The following is a 26,804-nucleotide window of genomic DNA, read 5'->3' on the forward strand; positions in this document are numbered from 1 at the left end:
GAGCAGGAGACAGTGGCAGACACACATCAGGGGATCTGCTGACATTACAGAACCCCAGTAACACAGGAACACGTGTGGATTGGGCAGACGGCTACTGTACGCATAAACTGGTGGTGTTGGTGGTCACGTGAAATCCTGGAAACAGAGTGGAGACAGATGTCTAATTGGAGCACGTTGACAGTCTGTTGTAGCCTACAAACAATCTAAAACTGCCACCAAGTAGGCCTCGGCCTACACCATAATTGTCCCTGGGCTCCAACAACGCCAGTTGGTGCTCGGAAGTGCTGTCCACACAGAAAAACACACTTGTTCATGTGAAAGTGGGGTTCGGTAACGTCTGCTGATCCCCTGCTGTGTGTACGGCAAACTCTCCTGCTGCCTCCAAATTCTAACAACGTCTTATCTTAAACTGCCTCCAAGTAGGCCTCAGCCTACAAAATGACTATCCCTGGGCTCCAACATCGTCAGTTGTTGCTCGGAAGTGCTGTCCACACAGAAAAAAACACTCGTTCATGTGAAAATGGGGGTCAGTAACGTCAGCTGATCTCCTGCTGTGTGGAGGGCAAACTGCTGCTGCCTCCAAATTGTAACTACTTCAGAATTAAACATTCTCTGATTTGGCCTCTGTCTCCACTCTGTCTCTAGTATTTCCCCTGACCTCCAACACCGCCAGTTCCTGCTCACAGTTGCCGTCCACGCATTCCACACTTGTTCCTGTGTTGCTGGTGTTCTGTTACGTGAGCAGATCCCCCAATGTGTGTCCGGCACTGTCTCCTGCGCTGTCCACCTTCCCACTACAAGTGGTGGGAATGTGGACAGAGCAGGAGACAGTGGCAGACACACATCAGGGGATCTGCTGACATTACAGAACCCCAGTAACACAGGAACACGTGTGGATTGGGCAGACGGCTACTGTACACATAAACTGGCGGTGTTGGTGGTCACGTGAAATCCTGAAAACAGAGTGGAGACAGATGCCTAACTGGATCACGTTGACAGTCTGTTATAGCCTACAAACAATCTAAAACTACCAACAAGTAGGCCTCGGCCTTCACCATGATTGTCCCTGGGTTCCAACAACGCCAGTTGGTGCTCGGCAGTGTCTTTGGCACGGGTACTCCCTGTTGCCCAGCCTGGTTCCAGCACGCCAGCTGTTTCCGGATAGTGTCAAGGTCACTCTGCCACCAATCCATTGTCCTGTCGTCTTGCGGCCGGGTTAGCCGACTCTACGGTGCCTGCAGTTTAGGTGACTCCTATGTGGGCTGCGGGAACTGGCACTGAAGGCTGGATCCGTAGTGAAAATGGGACATGAACCCCCTGTAGGACTGTGGGTTTCGGTAACTGCGGCCGGCTTGCGGCCTGGCTACTTTGCTTTGGATGGGTACCTTCTGCTACCCACCCGGGTTCCAGCACTGTCAGCTGGTTCTCGCCAGAGCCTTTGGCCTAGGTGCCTCCATCTCGGTATCCGAAGGTCCAGCACCGTCAGCTGGTCCTTGGTAGTGCTTTCTAGCACAGGTACCTCCTGCCTTGTAACCGTGGTCCATCACCGTCAGCTGTTCCTCGGTAGTGCCATTGGCTCTTGTTCCTTCTGCTACCCATCCGGGTTCCAGCACTGTCAGCTGGTTCTCGCCAGAGCCTTTGGCCTAGGTGTCTCCATCTCGGTATCCGAAGGTTCAGCACCGTCAGCTGGTCCTTGGTAGTGCTTTCTAGCACAGGTACCTCCTGCCTAGTAACCATGGTCCAGCACCGTCAGCTGTTCCTCGGTAATGCCATTGGCTCTTGTAGCTTTTGCTACCCATCCGGGTTCCAGCACTGTCAGCTGGTTCTCGCCAGAGCCTTTGGCCTAGGTGCCTCCATCTCGGTATCCGAAGTCCAGCACCGTCAGCTGGTCCTTGGTAGTGCTTTTTAGCACAGGTACCTTCTGCTTAGTAACCGTGGTCCAGCACCGTCAGTTGGTCCTCGGTAGTGCCATTGGCTCTTGTTCCTTCTGCTACCCATCCGGGTTCCAGCACTGTCAGCTGGTTCTCGCCAAAGCCTTTGGCCTAGGTGCCGCCATATCGGTATCCGAGGTCCAGCAAGGTCAGCTGGTCCTTGGTAGTGGTTTCTAGCACAGGTACCTCCTGCATAGTTACCGGGGTCCAGCACCGTCAGCTGTTCCTCAGTAGTGCCATTGGCTATTGTTCCTTCTGCTGCCACTACGGGTTCCAGTACTGTCAGCTGGTTCTCGCCAGTTTCTCAGCCGCCTTGTACCTTCTGCTACATTTCCAAGATCAAGCTTTTTGAAATTGTCTTTGGTAATCCTTATTGATCTCCATGACGACGACCCTGATGACGACGACCCTGAAAACCACACCAAAGAAGATCAGAAATATGACCCTAAATAATATGACTAAGAGGACAAAGAACATGAAGACAACCACCAAGATACAGAACAAAAGACAGAAGAACAAGAAGCAGAAGAAGCAAAAGCAGAAGAACAGAAAGCAGAAGAACATTAAGCATAAGACTAAAAATCAGCATAGAAGAAATCAAAATTATAAGCAGAAGAAGACTAAGCAGTAAATGGGGGTGAGTCCGTTCCTCCTCGTGGTGCCCCTGGAAAATGCCTGATGCTGCAGGCCAAACTGAACGCGGACAAATCCTGTTGTAAATCTTTTGTGACAGGCAGAACGTAAGGTGTAATCTTATAACTTTTATAGATAAGTACTACAGGAATGCCTGTCACCATAAGAAAATGAAGAAAAAGAAGAATAGGAAGAAGATGAAGAAATAACATATGAAAATTAATAATAGCTGAATAAGAAGAATATGAAGAATGGAAAAAAAAAATAATGGGAAGAAGGTGAAGAAGAAGAAGATGAATAAGGTGAAGAAAAAGTTGATGAAAAAAATGCTACTGCTGCGGATCATGAAGGAGAAAGTGTGGGAGAAGTACAAAAGAAGGTGAAGAGCATGGAAGTTGTGAAACATACATATCTGACAAAATATAAAAAAGTTAACATAGTCAATATCTTTTTAACTCCGAACGTCTTGAAAAAAAAAATTGGAATTAATGCTATGCCATGTGATTTGAATAAACCACTATGCCTTTAATGTCTCCTCCACCTCCCACAATACATTCTACATGATTCTTATTTGTTTTCAATTATGTAGAATTAGCCAACAAGGAAATAAAGGGCTTTTTTAAATTCCAATACCGGAAGTCCCATTGACTTGAATGGGACTTCCGGTATCGGAATCGGCGATACCCGATATTTTTTTCGTATCGGGCGATACCATCCGATACGATATTTTTGGGTATCGAACGGTATCGCTCAACACTAGTGTTGAGTCTTTAGCCAGAGTTCTTGTGTTTTAGGGCACGACCATATTCCATGTTCCATGTCTGTTTTAGGTGTGCTACATTTAGGGCAACTCGTTTGCCTGTCAGGTTTTTGTGGAGTTGGCTGTATATTAAATCCGCATATTATTTTGTGCATTATCCTGAATTGGCTGTCCCTCCACTGCTCATTGATGATATGTTTCCTTACCAGTTCCCAACCTTGCAGTATTTTATGATCAAGATCTCCATCTTGTATGTGTTTTTCCCATTTGTTAAAAACTCTGTTCCTGATGGACGCAGTGTGTCCCTCAGTTCCCCATATATTGAGGAGATTGATACATCCCCGATGTCCCTGGCAACCATGTCGCCCCATACCTCAGAGTCGATCTCCCTCCTCACGTCCTGTAGATTATCTAATACATAGTGCTTTAATTGACTATAGAGCATCAGATGGAATCGTGGCAATTTATACTTCTCTATCACCTCTGGTCCTGTCAACCAACGACAGTCCTGAATGTGTATTAAGTCATCTAACGTCTGTATACCTTTTTGTATCCATGCCGTATATAATTTATTTTCTCTACCTAATTTAAAAGCTGGGAACGCCCAGGGATTAAGATGTTTTGATACCTTCCATGACATTTTCAGTTTTTTCCTTACTGCCTTCCATGTGGCAATAGTGTCCTTACAGATTACCGAGTGTTTAATATCTGGCAGAATATGTGATAATGGTGTGTAAAAAAATAAAATAAAAAATAAAAAAAATAAATAAATAAAAAACAAATAAATGTGTGAGGGTGTGACCGCCCTCTTTCTGAGCTGGGAAAGCCATCCAGTCTGGCCTAAGCTGTTACTAGTGGTTCAGCCGCTCGACACTTATTCACATTCACGCCACTTGGCAAGTGAAAAGGTTTTAAATACTAGAGTAGGGACTGTCCCACAAGGGTTGCCGTGACGTGGCGGGATGGCTTGTACATTATTTTGATCAAAATTATGTTTACTAAATACCCTTATTATTATTACCTTTATGCATTATTTGCAGTATATTTTTTACTTTTTAGTTCAGGATATTTGTGTTTTTTGCTTTTTGTTTTCTCTGGTTAATGGTCATGTGTTAATATGCACTTACATTGTGCATACACATTAACTTACTTTTCTCAGTTCAGATTTATTTTTTATTCATTTCATTGTGCATTCAGTGCATATATGGGTGTGACCGCCCTCTTTCTGAGCTGGGAAAGCCATCCAGTCTGGCCTAAGCTCTTACTAGTGGTTCAGCCGCTCGACCCTTATTCACATTCACGCCACTTGGCAAGTGAAAAGGTTTTAAATACTAGAGTAGGGACTGTCCCACAAGGGTTGCCGTGACGTGGCGGGATGGCTTGTACATTATTTTGATCAAAATTATGTTTACTAAATACCCTTATTATTATTACCTTTATGCATTATTTGCAGTATATTTTTTACTTTTTAGTTCAGGATATTTGTGTTTTTTGTTTTGTGATAATGGTATGTGAAGCAATGCCGTCAGGTCCCATGGACTACAAAATTCCGATTCTAGCGTATAATCGGTATAACGCCCCATCTTTTTAACCCAATCAATTACATTTCTCATTAAGCATGAGTGATTATAGCCTCTAATGTTTGGAAATCCTACCCCCCTCCCTCTTTTGAACGCATTAAAGTTCTCTAAGCAAGTCTCGCCCTTCTCCCTCTCCATATGAACTTAGAAAAGGCCTTATTCAGTCTTTGAACATCCACGTGCCGAATCAGCATTGGAATAGTCTGTAATGGGTTCAATAGTCTTGCAAAACTTGTCATTTTGATTAGGTGGCATCGTCGTAGTAGTGAGAGGGGTAAACTCCCCCATCTTTCTAGTTCTTTCTCTATTTTATCGATAATTGGTTTAAAATTTAGATCATATATCTGTTTTGCCGATTTTCCCAAATTTATTCCCAAGTATTTTATAGATGTCGCTTTTGGGATACCCATTGTCTTATTTCCCTGGCTTCGTTTCTCAGCATTTCTCATAAACAAAATCTCACATTTACTCTTATTTAACCGGAAGCCCGAGAATTTTTCAATCTCTGATAGTAATTTAGGGAGATCTTCTTCTGGGTTTCTCATAAATAAAATTGTCATCTGCAAATAGTGCAGTTTTAACCATCTGTCCCCCCACCGCCACACCCTTGTATGCATCATGATCATTTAGATACCTTGACAAAGGCTCTATTGCCAGGTTAAACAATAGAGGGGACAGAGGGCACCCCTGCCTCGTTCCTTTTTTCAGCTCGAAGGTTTCTGACAGAAATCCCGGCGTATATACCCTTGCTCTTGGTTTATGATATAGAGCCGCCAAAAAATGCCTAAATGGGCCCACCAGATTTATTCTATCTAATACTTGACCCAGCCATGGCCACCTCATGTTATCAAATGCTTTTTCTGCGTCTAGTGTGACCATGGCTGGGTCTTCCCCCCTATCCAGGCGTTTATTTCTAGTCGCGTCTAGTAGCAACATAGCTTTCCTGATATTGGTAACGGCTGACCTACCCTTTACAAAGCCTGTTTGATGTTTCGAGATTAACCTTGGTAGTATTTTAGCCAGTCTATCGGCCATTATTTTTTATAGAAGTTTGACGTCTTGGTTTATTAATGATATTGGCCTATATCCCGAGGGGTCTTCTAAGTCTTTCCCTCCCTTTGGGAAAAGTTTTATGTAAGCCGTATTCATAACTTCTGACATGGCTTCCCCTTGCAGAATACGGTTAAACAAATCTTTAAGTATGGGAGTTATTTGTCCATTTAATGCTTTATAGAAGGAACCATTAAACCCATCGGGTCCAGGAGCTTAATTGGACCCAACCCCTTTATTGCCATACTTATTTCTTCCTCTGTGATGTAACCATTTAAGTCTTGTAACTCCTCGTCCGTAAGTTTCGGGATATTAATTTTGTCAAGCCATGTGTCTCCTGTTGCGTCCTGTCTTCCTTCCTCTCTATACAGGTCAGTATAAAATTTCCCTAGCTCCTGATTTATGTCTTTGGGATCTGTCAGTCGTTGTCCTCCCCTATTTCTGATTGCCATTATAGATGTATGTGAATACCTTCCCTTGGCCAAATTGGCCATTATTTTACCTGCTTTATCGCCATACCTATTTAGTTCTATGTCCAGGTAACTCTTATATAGTTGTTCCCTTTTTTCTGACCATTCTTCAAAATCTTTTTTAGCTCGCATCCAATTGTTTTTATCTGTGTCTAATAGGGAGTTTTTATATTTTATATATGTTGTCCTGACTTCGCCACTTGCCCTTATAAATTGGTCTTTTATTTGCTTCTTTAATCTCTGCGTGTGTGCTATGATGTTTCCCCTTAATACCGCCTTCGCAGTTTCCCAGTATAGTCTAGGGTTGTGTGACGCCCCTGAGGCTCAGTCGCCACAGAGGTACTGCACCTTCTCCTAAGGTGTGGTGCCCCACCATCCAGGTAAGGTGGGAACTCCTGACCACACTCCAACACTCGCACCCCACACAATAGAGTAGTTCAGCAAAACCACTTTGCGGCTCCTTGCTTAGAGAGAAGCCGAGCACCTTTGGTGGTTCCCTGCTTGGAACACTAGACGTGCTGAGAGGTGGGTGGAGTTGAGAATACATAAGAGTGGGAAGGTTTAGGATTACAGTTCAGTCAGTAAGTGAGTCAGACGGGAGAGTCTGAGAGAGGAAGCCACTCGGGATGGAGAAGAGGGATGGAGGAAGGAGTGCTGCAGCAGGCCTAAGTGACCCAGGTCTGCTGGCACGGGAAAGGAAAGAAGGAGAAAGACATTGAACTGAAGCCCGAGCTTCCATAGGAAAGAAAGACGAGTACGGAACGTAGGAGAAGAGGGAACACAGAGGACGTGGGTTAGGAGAGAACCCTGCCTAGAAGTTCTAAGCGCAAGGCCGGGGCCCGGTCCCCGAGGTTGTATGGACACTAATGGTTCTGCAGCAGACACCGGTGGAGTAGTGGGCTGTAAATGCACTACTCCCATCTAAGACTTGGGGGCACAACAGCAACACTGATAGAGAGCCGGGACTCAGGAGTAAGGAGTCCCCGAAGCAGGCTACAGCTGTCTGCCGTACAAGTAGAGTTCTTGGGAACATCTGATAGGAGGAACTCCAGTGTAACTCAGTACTAGGAGATCTTCACACTTAAAGGCGCTATAGAGGAGACATTCAGAAAAGGTACATAAGTTGGAGGAGTGTTGGAAGGGAGCATTCCATCTTGCCTGGAGGTTGACTGGGTCCCTGACCCGGAGGACACGGCACAGAAGCGGGCACTACAGACTGTGAGTAAAGCTTTGGAACTACATGCTCTGGTGTCCTCCATTCCTTCCTGCGACCGCCTGCTTGGCACTGCTGCATCCCCTGCGCCGGACACTACACCATCTAAGTGTCACTTCACCTATTCTGCCCTGGGACAACAGCCCTGCCTGTGGAGGGCTATAACATCACTGCTGCACCACACCATCTGTCCCAGAGGATCTGTCTACAGCGTCGGCCTAACATCCCAGTTGCCGAACACCACAGGTGGTGTCACGAACTATTCCATTAACTACATTCCAACATAAGCATTATCCCGCCATTACTTGGGCGCCCAGGGCCACGGACCAGGTCACCGCTGCTGTGACACACCACCCGCTGAGACCGGCCCGATACTGAGTAACCCTGCAGCCCTGGGAGGGCGACCCAGTTGGATTTGTATTCTTCATTATGGGATGCAAATTCTGTCCACCATTCTCCCATCCGTTTTACAAAATCATAGTCCTTTGTCATAAATCCCGGGAAACACCATATATAATCTGTCCCTTTCTGGTGTATATCAGCCAAGTCCAGAGTTACAGGACTATGATCTGAGATCACCATGTCTTCAATATTGATGGCTAGCGTTCTAAGCAGTAACCTATCTGAAATAATGAACATGTCTAACCTCGACCACGTCTTATGCGCGTGAGAGTAATGTGTGCATTCCCGGTCCATAGGGTGCGTTGATCTCCACGCATCCCTCAGCTGCCAATTCAATATCATGTCCTCTAAATACCCTTTTTTCACCGTGTGTCTTTTCTCCTCCCCTATGCTCAGTCCTGTTAACCTCCCTTTTCTATCCTCGTCCTCTCTAAGTACCTCATAGTCTCCCCCTATAATTATGTTATCATCCTTATCCGTAAGTAATGTATTCTATAAAGATGTAAAGAATTTCTTTTGGTTTATGTTTGGGGCATATACAGTTGTGGCCAAAAGTATTGACACCCCTGCAATTCTGTCAGATAATACTCAGTTTCTTCCTGAAAATGATTGCAAACACAAATTCTTTGGTATTATTATCTTCATTTAATTTGTCTTAAATGAAAAAACACAAAAAGAATTGTCCTAAAGTCAAATTGGATATAATTCCACACCAAACATAAAAAAGAGATTGGACAAAAGTATTGGCACTGTTCAAAAAATCATGTGATGCTTCTCTAATTTGTGTAATTAACAGCACCTGTAACTTACCTGTGGCACCTAACAGGTGTTGGCAATAACTAAATCACACTTGCAGCCAGTTGACATGGATTAAAGTTGACTCAACCTCTGTCCTGTGTCCTTGTGTGTACCACATTGAGCATGGAGAAAAGAAAGAAGAGGAAGCATGAGCAATCTCAAGGCTACAAGTCCATCTCCAAAGACCTGAATGTTCCTGTGTCTACCGTGCGCAGTGTCATCAAGAAGTTTAAAGCCCATGGCACTGTGGCTAACCTCCCTAGATGTGGACAGAAAAGAAAAATTGACAAGAGATTTCAACGCAAGATTGTGCGGATGTTGGATAAAGAACCTCGACTAACATCCAAACAAGTTCAAGCTGCCCTGCAGTCCGAGGGTACAACAGTGTCAACCCGTACTATCCGTCAGCGTCTGAATGAAAAGGGACTGTATGGGAGGAGACCCAGGAAGACCCCACTTCTTACCCCGAGACATAAAAAAGCCAGGCTGGAGTTTGCCAAAACTTACCTGAAAAAGCCTAAAACGTTTTGGAAGAAGGATCTCTGGTCAGATGAGACAAAAGTAGAGCTTTTTGGGCAAAGGCATCAACATAGAGTTTACAGGAGAAAAAAAGAGGCATTCAAAGAAAAGAACACGGTCCCTACAGTCAAACATGGTGGAGGTTCCCTGATGTTTTGGGGTTGCTTTGCTGCCTCTGGCACTGGACTGCTTGACCGTGTGCATGGCATTATGAAGTCTGAAGACTACCAACAAATTTTGCAGCATAATATAGGGCCCAGTGTGAGAAAGCTTGGTCTCCCTCAGAGGTCATGGGTCTTCCAGCAGGACAATGACCCAAAACACACTTCAAAAAGCACTAGAAAATGGTTTGAGAGAAAGCACTGGAGACTTCTAAGGTGGCCAGCAATGAGTCCAGACCTGAATCCCATAGAACACCTGTGGAGAGATCTAAAAATGGCAGTTTGCAGAAGGCACCCTTCTATTATCAGGGACCTGGCGCAGTTTGCCAAAGAAGAATGGTCTAAAATTCCAGGAGAGCATTGTAAGAAACTCATTGATGGTTACCAGAAGCGGTTGGTCGCAGTTATTTTGGCTAAAGGTTGTGCAACCAAGTATTAGGCTGAGGGTGCCAATACTTTTGTCTGGCCCATTTTTGGAGTTTTGTGTGAAATGATCAATGTTTTGCTTTTTGCTTCATTCTCTTTTGTGTTTTTTCATTTAAGACAAATTAAATGAAGATAATAATACAAAAGAATTTGTGTTTGCAATCATTTTCAGGAAGAAACTGAGTATTATCTGACAGAATTGCAGGGGTGTCAATACTTTTGGCCACAACTGTATGTTATATAAACTAACAATATCGTTATGTGTTTGTAATGTCAAATTTATTACCCTGCCCTCTTGGTCTGTCTCTACAGATGTCACTTTATGTGTCAACAATTTATGTATAAGTATTAAAACCCCTGCTTTCCTATCTAGCGCGCTAGAGCCATAAACTTCTCCAACCCATAGTTGCTTCATCCTAAAAAAATCTCCCTTGGCTAGATGTGTCTCTTGAAGCATGGCTATATCTACCTTTAGTCGTTTTAAATGACGGAGTATCATCAGCCTTTTGTTTGTTGAGCGTAATTCCTTTACATTCCAAGTTATTAACTTAACCATTTTTTAGTATAAGATATTTCCTTCTGCTCGTATAAGTGAGATATAACTTTATCTTATTCGTGTGCGGTATGTCATTAAGTATCTTCTTAGCCATTAGTAAATTCATTAGCATATAACAAGTAGAATCATGGACAATCTTTGCCCTCCCACCCCATGTAGAAACCACGTCTTTGACTTCTCTTTTTTCCACCACTATCCAGACTGAATTATATCCCGTCCGCCTTATTTATCACATCTAACCTTACCCGTCGATGTTATATATAATTTGGCCTTGAGCCCTGAACCTCTTGTGATCCAACTTCAAGTCTTTAGAACTTAAAAGTCCCCCATCCTTCTATATAGCTACAACAGTTCTTAATTCCTAAATTATTCCAACATTACAAAAACCCCTTTCATCACCTCATCCATGATGTCAGAGGAGCACAAAGTTTGTCCCCCCCCCCGCCCCCCAAGAGAACCCCCACAATATAATTTCAACAGTTGCGGTGCAATTTTATCCCGAAAAAGTTCCCAACTCAGAACAAAACCATGCAATTAGTGTTGTCCTTGTCCATCTTCCCAATATACTGATCATCCCTAGCTGTCATTGTTAGGAGTTGGCATAAAGTTCTCCTCTGTGAAGACCTCTCAGTACCTTAGTACCCTTAGAGCAAGAGGACACAAAACCCGCCAGCTAAGGAAGAAAAAAAAAAAAGAAAAAGGGATTCCATGGGGTGTGGTAGTTTATGAAATCTGTAGGGGAAAGAGAGCGACTCCCCACGAACACCCGAGAGTCCCTCCTCCCAGGTCCCAGACGAGTGAACATTTAAGTAGATAATGCATCTTCGTACATCTTTTAGATGTTGCTGATGTGCAGCTACTTTTTCTCAGAGAGTTGGTGATAGTAAACAGTCCTTTCTAAGCTTATATTTATCTTGCTTAGTCTTAATCACCATCTCTCAAGTGACTCTTGTATGGCTTAGCCTTAACTGGACGCCCTTACCAATCACGAGGTGTATTTTATGTCAGATTCTCCATCCTTAATTCATTTTGCATCTTGTCTTATTTGTTTTTTTTTGGTCGACCTTGTCACTGGGGGTCTCTGTTCTTTTGCCATTGAGACTCCCTCATTGTCCCCCTCTGTATGCGCCTCCGATCTTAGTCTATAAGAATGGAATTGAGTCGTCCCCCTCTCCTTCTCTATGTTCCTTTCCGCCACCTCTCTTGATGGGCTGGTGTTTGCTGGTGTTTGATGTCCGGAAGAGGGCATCTGTTGTTTTAAACATTCCATGGCTTCTTTAGGATCCACGAACGACCTCATCGTACCTTCTCTGGTACTGAACCGCAAAGTTGCTGGATAATTCAGTTGGAATCTTACATTGCGTTTGAATAGTAGAGTACATATTTCGCTGAATGCCCTCCTTCTTCATGTCACTTCAGCCAAAAAAATCTCCAAACAGAAGGACTCTGTGTCCCTGTATTATCAGTGGTCGCCGCCTCCCCTTATAGGCTCTAAGTATTTCTTCTTTATCTTTAAAATTCAGGTATTTTGCCACGGATTGACGCGGTCTTTGTGCTGCCTCTGATGAAGTTTTAATACGAAACGTGCGTTGGGGCGGTGGGGACCTGTCTCATCATTTTTATATATGTGTAAGTGTTGCCATCCTGCTTGTTTTTACTATTTATGCCTATTATATGTGGAAAAGTGATATTTAGATTTTTATGATATGTAGTTGGTTATAACTTGCTAGATTAGGCTTAAAAACACTACTGAATACTATGTATGATGTTGGTCCCATCACTTTGTATAATGCCCAGTAGTATTGATGCACTGTAAAAAATTCTTTTAAATATTTAAATTATAATAAAATTTTTATGAGTTATACTTTTTAGTGGTTATTGTTTTTATAACCAATCGTTATTTCCTAAGTTCTCTTGAGTTAATACCCATTTATATTTCTTTTGGGCTTATTGTGTGTTTAACCCCTTTCCTACATTGGACGTAATATTCCATCCATGTAACCTGAGACCTAAGTCCCAAAGACGGAATATTACGTCCAACGCAATCAGCGGCGCTCACGGGGGAAGGGGCAGAAACAGTTTTCAAAAACAGCACCAAGATAACCAATGACACCAAAAAAAGACACCCGGCACTATGTGTCAGGGGCGGTCACGGACTGCCCCCGGCACATTAACCCCTGGCACACTGCGATCAAACATGATCGCAGCGTACCGGGGGCATAGGAGAGAAGCGCGCAGGGAGGGGGCTCCCTCCGTGCTTCCCTGCGACCCCCGAAGAAGCACGATGAGCTGCGTCGCTCCAAGGGTCCTCCTGCCTGCAGACCCCAGAATCCAATATTGCCATGGGAGCCTTCGGGTTCCTGCAGGGAGGCGGCTTGCCTGCATGAGGAAGCCTGCTGCAGCGCCTGTCAGATCGCTGATCTGACACAGCACTGTGTGACACTAGATAGTGATGCCCCCCCCCCCCCCCCGGGACAATGTAATAAAGTAAAAAAAAAAAAAAGTGTAAAAATAATTTATTAAAAATCCCCAAATAAATAAAAAAAAATTCCCCAATAAATTATTTTTTTTGGAAATAAAAAAAATATAAAAATGCACATATTTAGTATCGCTGCGTCCGTACTGGCCCGCCCTATAAAACTGTCCCACTAGTTGACACCTTTAGTTAACCCTTTAAAAAAAAAAGAAGCAAAAAACAATTCTTTATCATCATACCGCTGAACAAGAAGTGCAATAACGTGCGATCAAAAAGACGGATATAAATAAACGTGGTACCACTGAAAACGTCATCTTGTCTCGCAAAAAACGAGCCGCCATACAGCATCATCAGCGAAAAAATAAAAGTTATAGCTCACAGAATAAAGCGATACAAAAATAATTATTTTTTATATAAAATTGTTTTCATTGCATAAAAGTGCCAAAACATAAAAAAGACTTAAATGAGGTATCACTGGAATCGTACTGACCCGAAGAATAAAACCGCTTTATCAATTTTACCACACGTGGATCGGTGTAAACGCATTCCCCAAAAGAAGTTAATTAAATGCTGTTTTTTGTTCATTCTGCGTCCCAAAAATCGGAATAAAAAGCGATCAAAACATGTGACGTGCCCGAAAATGGTACTAATAAAAACGTCAACTCGTCCCGCAAAAAATAAGACCTCACATGACTCTGTGGGTCAAAATATGGAAAAATTATAGCTCTCAAAATGTGGTGATGCAAAAACTTTTTTACAATAAAAAGCGTCTTTTAGCGTGCGACAACTGCCAAATATAAAAAACGCCATAAATAGTAAATCAACCCCCCCTTTAACAACCCCTTAGTTAGGGAAAAATAATACAAATTAAAATGTATTTATTTCCATTTTCCCATTAGGGCTAGGGTAAGACTGTGTGCACACAATGTGGATTCTGCTGCTGATTTTTCTGCACAGATTTGGCTAACTCCGCAGATAAATCCGCAGGTCAAATGACCTGCGTTTTACCTGCGGATTTAGTGCGGATTTGCCAGCGGTTTTCCCCTGCATTTTGACACCTGGTAATGGAGCAGGTGTCAAACCGCTGCGGATTCCGCACAAAAAAGTGACATGCTGCAGATTTAAAACCACAGCAAATCCGCGCAGAAAAATCCGCAGCATGTGCACTGCGTTTTTCATTTGCCATTGAATATAAAGATACTGTACAACGCAGCAGAAACTGCTGCGGATCTGCAGGGCTAAATCTGCTGTGGATCCGCAGCAGAATCCGCAACGTGTGCACACACCCTTAGGGTCAGGGCTAGGGTTAGGGCTGAGATTAGGGTTAGGGCTGTGTTGGGGTTAGGGTTGAAATTAGAATTGGGGGGGTTCCACTGTTTGGGCACATCAGGGGCTCTCCAAACACAACATGGCATCTGATCTCATTTCCAGCCAATTCTGCGATCAAAAAGTCAAACGGTGCTCCTTCCCTTCCAAGCTCTGCCATGCGCCCAAACAGTGGTTTACCCCCACATATGGGGTATCAGCCTACTCAGGACAAATTGCACAACAAATTTTGGGGTCCAATTTCTCCTGTTACCCTTGGGAAAATAAAAAATTGGAGGCAAAAATATCTTTTTTGTGGAAAAAAATGATTTTTTTATTTTTATGGCTCTACGTTATAAACTTCTGTGAAGCACTTGGGGGTTCAAAGTGCTCACCACACATCTAGATAAGTTCCTTGGTTCTAGTTTCCAAAATGGTGTCACTTGGGGGGTTTCCACAGTTTAGGCACATCAGGGGCTCTCCAAAGGCAACATGACACCCGCAGATCATTCCATCAAAGTCTGCATTCCAAAACGACACTACTTCCCTTCCGAGCCCCGACGTGTGCTCATACAGTAGTTTTCTCCCACATATGGGGTATCAGCATACTCAGAATAAGTTGGACAACAACTTTTGGGGTCCAATTTCTCCTGTTACCCTTGGAAAATAAAAAAATTGGGGACTAGAAGATCATGTTTGTGGAAAAAATATGATTTTATAATTGTACGGCTGTATGTTATAAACTTCTGTGAAGAACTTGGGGGTTCAAAGTTCTCACCACACATCTAGATAAGTTCCTTGGGGGGTCTAGTTTCCAAAATGGTGTCATTTATGGGGGGTTCCCACTGTTTTGGAACATCAGGGGCTTTCCAAAAGCGGCATGGCGTCCGATCCCAATTCCAGCCAAAAAAGTCAAATGGCGCTGCTTCCCTTCTGAGCTCTGCCAAGCGCCCAAATAATCGTTTACCCCTATATATGGGGTATCTGCGTATTCAGGACAAATTGCACAATAACTTTTGGGGTCCTGTTACCCTTGGGAAAATAATATTTGGGGATGAAAAGATCATTTTTGTGGAAAAAATGATTTTTTAATTGTACGGCTGTACGTTATAAACTTCTGTGAAGCCCCTGAGGGTTCAAAGTTCTCACCACACATCTAGATAAGTTCCTTGGGGGGGTCTAGTTTCCAAAATGGGGTCATTTGTGGGGAGTTTCCACTGTTTTGGCACATCAGGGGCTTTCCAAACGCGACATGGCGTCCGATCTCCATTCCAGCCAATTTTGCAGTGAAAAAGTCAAACGGTACTCCTTCCCTTCTGAGCTCTGCTATGCTTCGAAACAGTGGTTCCTCCCCACATATCAGGTATCAGCGTACTCAGTACAAATTGCACAATAACTTTTGCAGTCCAATTTCTCCTGTTACCCTTGGTAAAATAAAAAGAATTGGACCTGAAATAATTTTTTTGTGAAAAAAAGTCAAATGTTAATTTTTTTTTTTTTTTTTAAACATTCAATAAATTCTTGTGAAGCACCTGAAGGGTTAATAAACTTCTTGAATGTGGTTTTGAGAACCTTGAGGGGTGCAGTTTTTAGAATGGTGTCACTTTTGGGTATTTTTCTATCATATAAAACCCTCAAAGTGACTTCAAATGTGATGTGGTCCCTAAAAATAAAATGGTGTTGTAAAAATGAGAAATCGCTGGTCACCTTTTAACCCTTATAACTTCCTAACAAAAAAAATGTTGGTTCTCAAATTGTGCTGATGTAAAGTAAACATGTGGGAAATGTTATTTATTAAGTTTTTTGTGTGCCGTATCTCTGTGATTTAAGGGCATAAAAATTCAAAGTTGTAAAATTGCGAAAATTTCAAAATTTTCACCAAAATTCCATTTTTTTCACAAATAAATGCAAGTTATATGAATGAAATTTTACCACTAACATGAAGTACAATATGTCACGAGAAAAGAATGTGAGAATCACCAGGATACATGGAAGTGTTCCAGAGTTATTACAGTGGTCAGAATTGTAAAAATTGGCCCGGGCATTAACATGCACACCACCCTTGGGGGTAAAAGGGTAAATCAGTATTTGTAAGTTAAAACCAGGAGTGGAACAATCAGAGGAAAAGTGTAATTCAAACACTTGCACCACTTCTTTGCTTACAAATACTGATGTAAAATACTGAACAGGTGAGATGTGGCCTAAGGCCGGAGTCACACACAACGATAAAAAAATCGGTCCGATATTTACGGACCAACATCGGACAAATGTTTCATGAACAGTGATCAGTCTGTCATCCGAATTTCCTGCGATGATCCGATTTTATTCGCATGTAAGCATCCGTTTGACATCTGTCTGGCGATATTTTGTCGGAGGTTTGCAAAATGGACAAATAACGGTTTTTAGGCCTGAAACTAATTTAAATAATCATCCAGCCTTATATTTATGGGCTCTACAACTGGTGGGAGCCTGCTACCTTTGCCATAGTCAGTGCTTGGATTTTGGTATCTCTGCTTTGTGCTAAACATGACAGACAGGCTGACTTTTAACACCACTGAGCGTGTTCTTTTCTATTGGCTTATATCCCAAGGTTTTGGTGAGCCATACCCTGTCATTGTCGATCCGAGGAGGCATAGACGAATGTGGGTCCATCCGCTTTTGTTGCGCAGGATATCTAAAGGCCATTTCCACTGTTTTTATACATCTCTGCGTAGCCATCCGGAGAAGTTCTTTCAATATTGTCGGATGAGCCTTGCTACATTTGATCTTTTGCTGGAGATTGTGCGCCCTGGGATCACGTTTCAGGACACGAGGAAGCGCAAAGCAATTTCTGCAGAGGAGAAGCTTCTCCTCACCTTACTGTATGTCTTAAAGCAATATGTTGATGATGTATGAGGCAGCATATTTAATTTCCAGACCTTGATTCTTATAGATTTTTGTCCTTTAATATTATAGATTTACAAGCACATTTCCCAAGATACATTACATGCTTGTGTATTACTGAACCAAGCCATGGCATGTAATTTAATGTTGACCATGCATACTTTAGAATTGATACACTCTAATTTTGCTTAAAGCTTTATCTGTTGTTTGTTGGGCTGTGTACTCCTGGTTTTTTTTCTTTGCTTCCTTTCAACTGGCCTTTCATATGCTGGTCTGCATTTAGAATTTTTAATCGGGAAATCCACAATATCTGGCATTGTCTGGTCTACCTGCTCAGAAATCTAGTCCAGACTCCATCATGTGGTAATGCAGGAGCCCAAAATGGCAGACTGGTTACGTATCTCCCGTGGATTTGAGGCCACGTGCCAGTTTCCACAATGTATTGGAGCCCTGGATGGGAAGCACATCCGTGTGCGTAAGCCGCCGAACTCAGGGTCACAATTCTATAATTATAAACAATATTTTTCTGTAGTATTGTTGGCCCTGGTCGACACTCACTACAGGTTTATAATTGTAGATATTGGGGCCTATGGAAGAACTGGAGACTCCAGAGTCTTCAATTCTTCCATTATGGGTCGGCGGCTGTGTAATAATCAGCTGGACCTACCACCACCACGTCAGCTTCCCAACTCAAATCTGGAACCGGTGCCTTATGTTCTTGTAGCAGATGAGGTGTTTCAATTGAGCCGACATGTCATGAGGCCATATCCACGATGAAACCTTGACCACCGGCGTCGAATATTTAACTTGCGCCTATCATGTGCTCAGCGACTGGTGGAGTGCGCCTTTGGTATTCTTTTGGCCAAATGGAGGGTCCTACAGTCCGCCATTCAGCTGAGTGAAGCTAATGTAAATGAAGTTATTAAAGCCTGTGTGGTCCTACATAACTTCACACGAATTCATGATTGCCCCTCACATGATGATGCTGAAGTTGAGTCTGGCAATGTGTCTAGGCCTAGGCCACTTGTGAACCCACCCCGTCGTCCAATCTCGGGACTCAAAGTACGTGATGTGTTACTACTTATTTTCTTACACCTCAGGGTGCTACTCCCTGGCAAGATGATGCCTTATCTATGTAGTGGTTTGGTTGTGTTGTGTTCTCAAAGATTTTTGGCTTGACCTTTTGTGTGTTTTTTGTGACTACTTTAGTGTTTACGATGTATCTAACACATTACAGAACATGTTTGAACAAGAACAAGCACACATTGTGAATTTTAACAAGTTTATTACTTGTTTGTCTTTTTTTTTAATGCCAAAAGAAAATAACCATATTAGTAACATATGGCATAATGTTAGCAGCAAATTATTATGTCAAAATCTAACCCAAAAAATATACATACTGTATAAAACCAAAAAAACCCAGTAACAAAGCCAAACCTACAAATTATGGTAGGTTTGGGGTGGTGAAGGTGGGGGTCCTGCTTGGACATTTGGCCTTGGTTGCTGGGCCAAATCAGTTTCCCTGTGCACTGCCAGTTGGTTCTGGCATCTGTTGCATCCTGGCTGGATCAATTTGTGGGTTTGGGTAGGGGTAATTAGGAAATTGTTGGGGGTAGTCCTGATGGTAGGGCTGCCCAAATTGCCCATATCCCCCAATATGGCCATGTCTAACATACCCATGTTGGGGCCACCCTCCAACATTGGGTAAGTTAAAGTGGCCATATTGTGCATCCTGGCCCATATATTGGACCTGTGGAGCCACATTCTGTATGTGTGCCGGCGGAGGAGGAAGAGGTTCCAAGGATGCTTGAGTTGACACTTCATGTCCAACCAGTCTGTGTATTTGATTTTCCGCCGACAGCTGCCACCTTTCCAAAAATTGAAAGACAGTGCTGGGATTATTGGGTGGCGTGCTAGCATCAAGAACTATTTGCAGAGCCCCTCTGGTACGCAGCCCGTACCCACGGGGAATTGCCCTGAAGTACTGTGCCAGATAGCACGCGTAAGCCTCCTCCCCATCATCATGAGCAGCTGTAGACAAGTATTCCAAGACACCTCGGTCCACCTGCCTCCTTGTTCCCGAAGCTGCGCCTTCTCTCCTGCGCCAGCCTCGTCGTGGTAGGGCAGAAGGCTGTGGCGAGGTATCCAGTGGCCTGGTCCTCATGTTGTGCTGGCTGGCTAGCAGATTCTGGTGGTGGGGGGGTGTGGCTCTTGAAAGTTCTGCAGATGGGCCAGACCCTGCAGCAACATCAGACACTGGATCTATCACCACCTCAGAGTCGGAACCAGTCTCCCTCTCTGTAAGGTTTGACTCGGTACTACAATGTAAAAAAAATATATACTTAATACAAAAAAATAAAAAATTAAACCCTGCACTTACGGTCTCAGATCCATCACAGGAGCAAGAAAATCTAGGCGGTCGAAGTAGAGGTATTTCCTCTTGGTGGTTGCGGCTGCTCCACTACGGGCCCTCAGCTGTCTCTCCCTCCTATACGTGTCCTGACAGCAGTCACTGCAATGTAAACCAAAACACAAGTGTTCAGACCACACATATGGCTATGTTAGCAACAAGTTAAATGTGCTTATGCAACGATATTTAAAATTATAGGAATTCTATTTCTGATGGCGCTATACCAATACTACAAAAAGGAGTAACGGTTTCAGGCTAATACAAAGGACCTTCTAACCAACATACTTAATAATGTATGGATGTGAACATCTATTTTTTTTTTTTTTTTTTTTAATACTGGCTAACCAAAAAACAAGAAGAGCACTGCATTTGTTGTGAGAACAATTAGCTAAGGATTGCAATATTTGTCTGAAAAAATTAATGGGGCCACCAGTCAGGGATGGGTCATTTATATTGGGAGAATATGCAGACATTAATGGCGTAGTACTTTCATAAAGATAATTGGCCAAGGAGGCCATATATTGGAACTTACATAGACCATATCACATTTGTGTTTTGAATTATGGCTCCACGCTGCCTCCTTGCGTGCCCAGTCAGCATAGTGGGGATCTCTCTGGTCCCATAGTCCTGGCCTCTCCTGGACCAGAACTATGAGCATTTCAACATTTACATGCGTGGACATGCTGGAGGAATCCGTGGAGGCGTTCTTCCTGTTTTTTTTTCTATGGTGCCAGTGAAATTTGCATGCAAACGCTTCCTGCCAAAGCCTGATGCTATTTCCTGGTGACCTGGAGAAGTCTTGCAATTTTATTGCAAGTCACACTTGTGGTCCGTTTGTAATCCGATTTTTTTTTATCGCACCCATAGACTTGCATTGGCGAGTCCGATCCGAAAATCAGTGACAATCGCAGCATGCTGCGATTGTCTCAGTCCGAGGAAAAGATCCGAAAAAAAAATCGGAGGATGGGAGCGACACCATAACGTAACATTGAGACGATTGCAATGTGATTTTTTTTTATCGCATTGCATTCGTCCGATTTTTTCGCTAGTGTGACCCCGGCCTTATGGTGAGGTTGCAGGAGAGGTTTTTTCTGATGACTCTTCCATGAAGACCATATTTGTGCAGGTGTCTCTGAACAGTAGCACAATGTGTCACAACTCCAGAGTCTGCTAAATCTTTCTTAGGCTATGTGCACACGGTGCAGATTTTTCCGGGCGGATTTTGCACAATCCACAATTATCACCTCCACAATGTAGATGTCAAACCGCAGCGGAATCCGCAGAAAAGAATGACATATCCTTTTGGAAGTGCATTGAGCAGCAAGGTGGTGTGCTGGTGAAAGGGGAAAAAAAAAACAAAAAAAAAACTCTTTTAAATCTTCTTCCTGAGCGAGTGTGAACGAGCTGAGTGTGACCTGAGCGTAAGTGCGAACTGTGGTAAGTGTGTGACTTGAAATTCAGTGAAGAGGTATTTGGAAAACTTATAACAAATACCTGTGTGAGTTGCTGAATTGTAGGTTGCTGAGTGCTTTCTACCTGTTCAATTTTTGGGGGGCTTTGGGGGCTTGTTTAACCTATATTTTCTCTCTTCAGGGTTAATCTCTTCTTTTACTATCTGTGTTTTTAAGGGTAAACTATATTGCATTTAAATCTTGAGGTGTAACTATATTCACAAGGGGTTAATTAAGGGTGGGAGTTCATACAGTAATTAAGGGTTTATAAGGGGCAGCTGGTTGGGGCTCAACTCCTTTTGGAAGTGCATTGAGCAGCAAGGTGGTGTGCTGGTGAAAGGGGGAAAAAAAAAAAAAACTCTTTTAAATCTTCTTCCTGAGCGAGTGTGAACGAGCTGAGTGTGACCTGAGTGTAAGTGCGAACTGTGGTAAGTGTGTGACTTGAAATTCAGTGACTTTAGATTCAGAGAGTTTCCAAGGGAGGTCTTACTGAATTGCTGTTATAGTAATACTTTTTTTTTTTTTTATTTACTTTTGCTTATCTTATTGTCTGGTGCAATCCCCATTAGGATGTGCTCCACTATTGCCAATGCCATCCAGTGCACGTCTTGCCGCATGTATGCAGTCCTTGAACAGCCGGTCGAGGGTGCATACTGCTGTGCAAGATGTGAGCACGTTGTGCATTTGGAAGCCCAGATACTGGATCTAAATGTGCAGCTGGCAACACTGAGATCCATAGACAATATGGAAAGGAGTCTTCTGCTCACTGAGCAGACGCTCAATGGGATAGATGAGGGGGGGGGATGCTAGGTTGGAGCTGCAGGACAATGAAGCAGCTAGCTGGGTGACAGTTAGAAGGCGGGGTAGAGGGAAGAGCACCAGGGAGGCTAGTCCTGATCTGGCACACCCCAATAAGTTTGCTAAGTTGGCAGATGAGGGGAGTGTTAGTGCAGGAGTAGCACTGCTGCAGCAAGGCATGTCCTCTGAAAGCCGGAGGAGTGTCTTCTCCAGTAAGGGGGGAAATAGGAGAGCAGGGCAGGCCAGACAGGTTCTGGTAGTGGGAGACTCAATTATTAGGGGAACAGATAGGGCAATCTGTCACAAAGACAGGGATCGTCGAACGGTGTGCTGCCTACCTGGCGCTCGAGTCCGACACATCGCTGATCGGGTTGACAGATTACTGGGAGGGGCTGGTGAGGATCCAGCGGTCATGGTGCACATTGGCACAAATGACAAAGTTAGAGGTAGGTGGAAGGTCCTTAAAGATGATTTCAGGGAATTAGGCTGTAAGCTTAAAGCAAGGACCTCCAAGGTGGTATTTTCGGAAATACTTCCTGTACCACGTGCCACGCCAGAGAGGCAACGGGAGGTTAATAAGTGGCTCAGGAATTGGTGTAGGAAGGAGGGGTTTGGGTTCCTGCAGAACTGGGCCGACTTCTCAGTTGGCTACAGGTTCTACGCTAGGGACGGGCTGCACCTCAATGGGGAGGGTGCAGCTGTGCTGGGGGAGAAAATGGCTAGAAGGTTGGAGGAGTGTTTAAACTAGGGACGGGGGGGGAGGGTATTCCTTTTATAGGAGGGGAAGACAGTGCAGATAGAGACCTGGGCACAAATAATGACATTGGGGGTGGGGGTGGCATGGGGGGTGGGGTTAGAACAGTTAATAATTTAAGAAAGAATAGAGGTACAGAGAGATACATAAAGTGCATGTATACTAATGCCAGAAGTCTCGCCAACAAAATGGAGGAATTGGAGTTAATGTTGTTGGAGCATAATTATGACATGGTGGGGATATCTGAGACATGGCTGGACGAGAGCCATGACTGGGCAGTTAATTTACAGGGCTATAGTCTGTTCAGAAATGACCGTACAAATAAGCGAGGGGGAGGCGTGTGTTTATATGTAAAATCATCCTTAAAACCCATCCTTCGTGATAATATATATGAATCTAATGAAAATGTAGAGTCCCTGTGGGTAGAGATAAGGGGAGGGGGGAAAAATAATAAATTACTGATAGGGGTTTGTTATAAATCTCCAAAAATAATGGAAGCTACAGAGAATATCCTCATAAAGCAAATAGATGAAGCAGCGACTCAAGGAGAAGTCATTATTATGGGGGACTTCAACTACCCTGAAATACATTGGGGAACCGAAACCTGCAGTTCCAGCAAAGGTAATAGGTTTTTGACTACTATGAGAGACAATTACCTTTCACAACTGGTTCAGGACCCAACAAGAGGGGGGGCACTGCTAGACCTAATATTATCCAACAGGCCAGACCGCATATCAAATGTAAGGGTTGGGGGTCACTTGGGTAATAGTGATCACAAATTAATAAGTTTTCATGTATCCTTTAATAAGATGTGTAGTAGAGGGGTTACAAGGACACTAAACTTCAGGAAGGCAAATTTCCAACGGATGAGAGATGATCTTGGTGCAATTAACTGGGACGATATCCTGAGACATAAAAATACACAAAGAAAATGGGAGACGTTTATTAGCATCCTGAATAGGATCTGTGCACAATATATACCGTATGGGAATAAACATGCGAGAAATAGGAGGAAACCACTATGGCTAAATAGAGCTGTAAGGGGCGCAATAAGAGATAAAAATAAAGCATTTAGAGAATTAAAGCAAGTAGGTAGTGATGAGGCATTAAATAAATACAGAAGATTAAATAAATTCTGTAAAAAGCAAATCAAGACAGCAAAGATTGAGACAGAGAGACTCATTGCCAGAGAAAGTAAAAATAATCCCAAAATATTCTTTAACTACATAAATAGTAAGAAGCTAAAAAATGATAGTGTTGGTCCCCTTAAAAATAGTCTGGGTGAAATGGTGGATGAGGATGAGGAAAAAGCCAATATGCTAAATGACTTTTTTTCAACAGTATTTACACAAGAAAATCCCATGATGGATAACATGATCAGGGATAAAAATTCTCCATTAAATGTCACCTGCTTAACCCAGCAGGAAGTACGGCGGCGTCTACAAATCACTAAAATTGACAAATCCCCGGGCCCGGATGGGATACACCCCCGAGTACTGCAGGAATTAAGCACAGTCATTGATAGACCACTATTTTTAATCTTTAAAGATTCCATAATAACAGGGTCTGTACCACAGGACTGGCGTATAGCAAATGTGGTGCCAATATTCAAAAAGGGGACAAAAACTGAACTTGGAAATTATAGGCCTGTAAGTTTAACCTCAACTGTGGGTAAAATCCTGGAGGGTTTTCTAAGAGATACTATACTGGAGTATCTGGAGAAGAATAACCTTATGACCCAATATCAACATGGGTTTACAAGAGACCGTTCCTGTCAGACTAATCTGATAAGCTTTTATGAAGAGGTAAGTTCCGGACTGGACCAAGGGAATGCAGTGGACGTGGTGTACATGGACTTTTCAAAAGCTTTTGATACGGTGCCACACAAAAGGTTGATACATAAAATGAGAACAATGGGGATAGGGGAAAATATGTGTAGGTGGGTTAAGAGCTGGCTCAGGGATAGGAAACAAAGGGTGGTTATTAATGGAGCACACTCGGACTGGGTCACGGTTAGCAGTGGGGTACCACAGGGGTCAGTTTTGGGCCCGCTTCTTTTTAACATATTTATTAATGACCTTGTAGGGGGCATAGAGAGTAGAATTTCAATATTTGCAGATGACACTAAACTCTGCAGGGTAATTAATACAGAGGAGGACAATTTTATATTACAGGAGGATTTATGTAAACTAGAAGCTTGGGCTGATAAATGGCAAATGAGCTTTAATGGGGATAAATGTAAGGTCATGCACTTGGGTAGAACGAACAAGTTGTATAATTATGTGCTTAATTGTAAAACACTGGGCAAAACAGTCACTGAAAAAGACCTGGGTGTATGGGTGGACGACAAACTCACATTTAGTGGCCAGAGTCAAGCAGCTGCTGCAAAGGCAAATAAAATAATGGGATGCATTAAAAGAGGCATAGATGCTCATGAGGAGAACATAATTTTACCTCTATATAAGTCACTAGTGCGACCACACTTAGAATACTGTGTACAGTTCTGGTCTCCGGTGTATAAGAAAGACATAGCTGAACTGGAGCGGGTGCAGAGAAGAGCGACCAAGGTTATTAGGGAACTAGGGGGTCTGCAATACCAAGACAGGTTATTACACTTGGGGTTATTTAGTTTGGAGAATCGAAGGCTTAGGGGTGATCTTATTACAATGTATAAATATATGTGGGGACAATACAAAGACCTTTCTAATGATCTTTTTACTCTTAGACCTGTGACGGGGACAAGGGGGCATCCTCTACGTCTGGAGGAAAGAAGGTTTAAGCATACTCACAGACGCGGATTCTTTACTGTAAGAGCAGAGAGACTATGGAACTCTCTGCCATATGATGTTGTAATGAGTGATTCACTACTAAAATTTAAGAAGGGACTGGATGCCTTTCTTGAAAAGTATAATATTACAGGGTATATACACTAGTCTCCTTAATATTGCGTTGATCCAGGGAGCTAGTCTGATTGCCGTATGTGGAGTCGGGAAGGAATTTTTTTCCCCAATGTGAAGCTTACTGTTGCCACATGGGTTTTTTTTGCCTTCCTCTGGATCAACATGTTAGGGCAAGTTAGGATAGGATATGGGTTGAACTAGATGGACTTAAAGTCTCCCTTCAACCTTAATTACTATGTTACTATTACTATGTTACTATATCAATTCTTTCTGCGGATTTGAAACCGTAGTCAAAACCACACGGAAAAATCCGCACCGTCTGCACAGCGGTTTCAATTTCCCATAGGCTAGAATGGTACTGTACATCATCTGCAGTTCTGCTTCGGATCCGCAGGGCCAAATCCGCTGCGGATCCGCAGCAGAATCCGCACCGTGTGCACATAGCCTTAGGGTCTTTTGCAGCCAAGCAAGGGTTCTGGTTTGCCTTTCTAGCAATCCTACAAGCAACTTTCATTAAAATTTTGTTTTGCTCTTTCAAGCTATGTGCACACGTGCGGAATTGCCACGGAAACTTCCGTGGCAATTCTGCAACTCCCTGCCGCGGGAATCCGCATGTGGAATTCTCGCGAAGAAATAGCGTTTTGCAAGCGTAATTAGCTTGCAGAATGCTAGCATTTTCCAAGCGATCTGTAGCATCGCTTGGAAAACTGATTTACAGGTTGGTCACACTTGTCAAACATAGTGTTTGACAAGTGTGACCAACTTTTTACTATTGTTACTGCCTATGCAGCATCAATAGTAAAAGATAGAATGTAAAAAATATTTAAAAAAAAAAAATCGTGATGTCTCACCTTCCAGCGTCCACCACAGCCTTCTCGATCATCGCGATGCCCCCGGCAAGTCCCGTTCCCAGCGATGCCTTGCGACAATGACCCCAGATGATGTAGCATCACGCGAGACCGCTACGTCATCACTGGTCATTGTCGCAAGGCATCACTGGGAACGGGACTTACTGGGAGCATTGCTGGGGACGCTACGTGGGACGCTGGAAGGTGAGAATATCACGATTTTTTATTTTAATTTTTGTTTTTTACAGTGATATGGTCACCAGGCCTTGGAGGAGAGTCTCCTCTCCTCTAGACCTTGGGTACCATCCGCACATTTTCCGCTTACTTTGCGCATGGTGGGCATAGCCACATGCAGAAAGTAAGCGGATCAATGCATTCCTATGTGTGTGGAATTCCCACGATTCCGCACAAAGAATGAGCATGTTGCGTATTTTTCCACGATGCGATTTCGCCGCGGAAAAATATGCAGCATTAGCACAG

The 26,804-nt window shown here is 43.4% G+C and overlaps 1 protein-coding gene across 3 annotated transcripts in view; it reads left to right on the top strand.

Moving 5' to 3' along the window:
* Nucleotides 1-12,361, top strand: part of LOC141100202 (uncharacterized) — a 144,772-nt gene extending 132,411 nt beyond the window's left edge. For all 3 annotated transcript variants that reach the window (XM_073588545.1, XM_073588544.1, XM_073588546.1), the window contains one exon: nt 12,023-12,361. The gene's annotated coding sequence lies outside the window, so the exon portion shown is untranslated. The remainder of the gene's footprint in view (nt 1-12,022) is intronic.
* Nucleotides 12,362-26,804: the final 14,443 nt, after the last annotated feature.

Source organism: Dendrobates tinctorius, unplaced genomic scaffold (genome assembly GCF_039654945.1).
Source record: "Dendrobates tinctorius isolate UK_male_01 unplaced genomic scaffold, ASM3965494v1 ptg000103l, whole genome shotgun sequence".
Classification (NCBI taxonomy): Eukaryota; Metazoa; Chordata; class Amphibia; order Anura; family Dendrobatidae; genus Dendrobates; species Dendrobates tinctorius.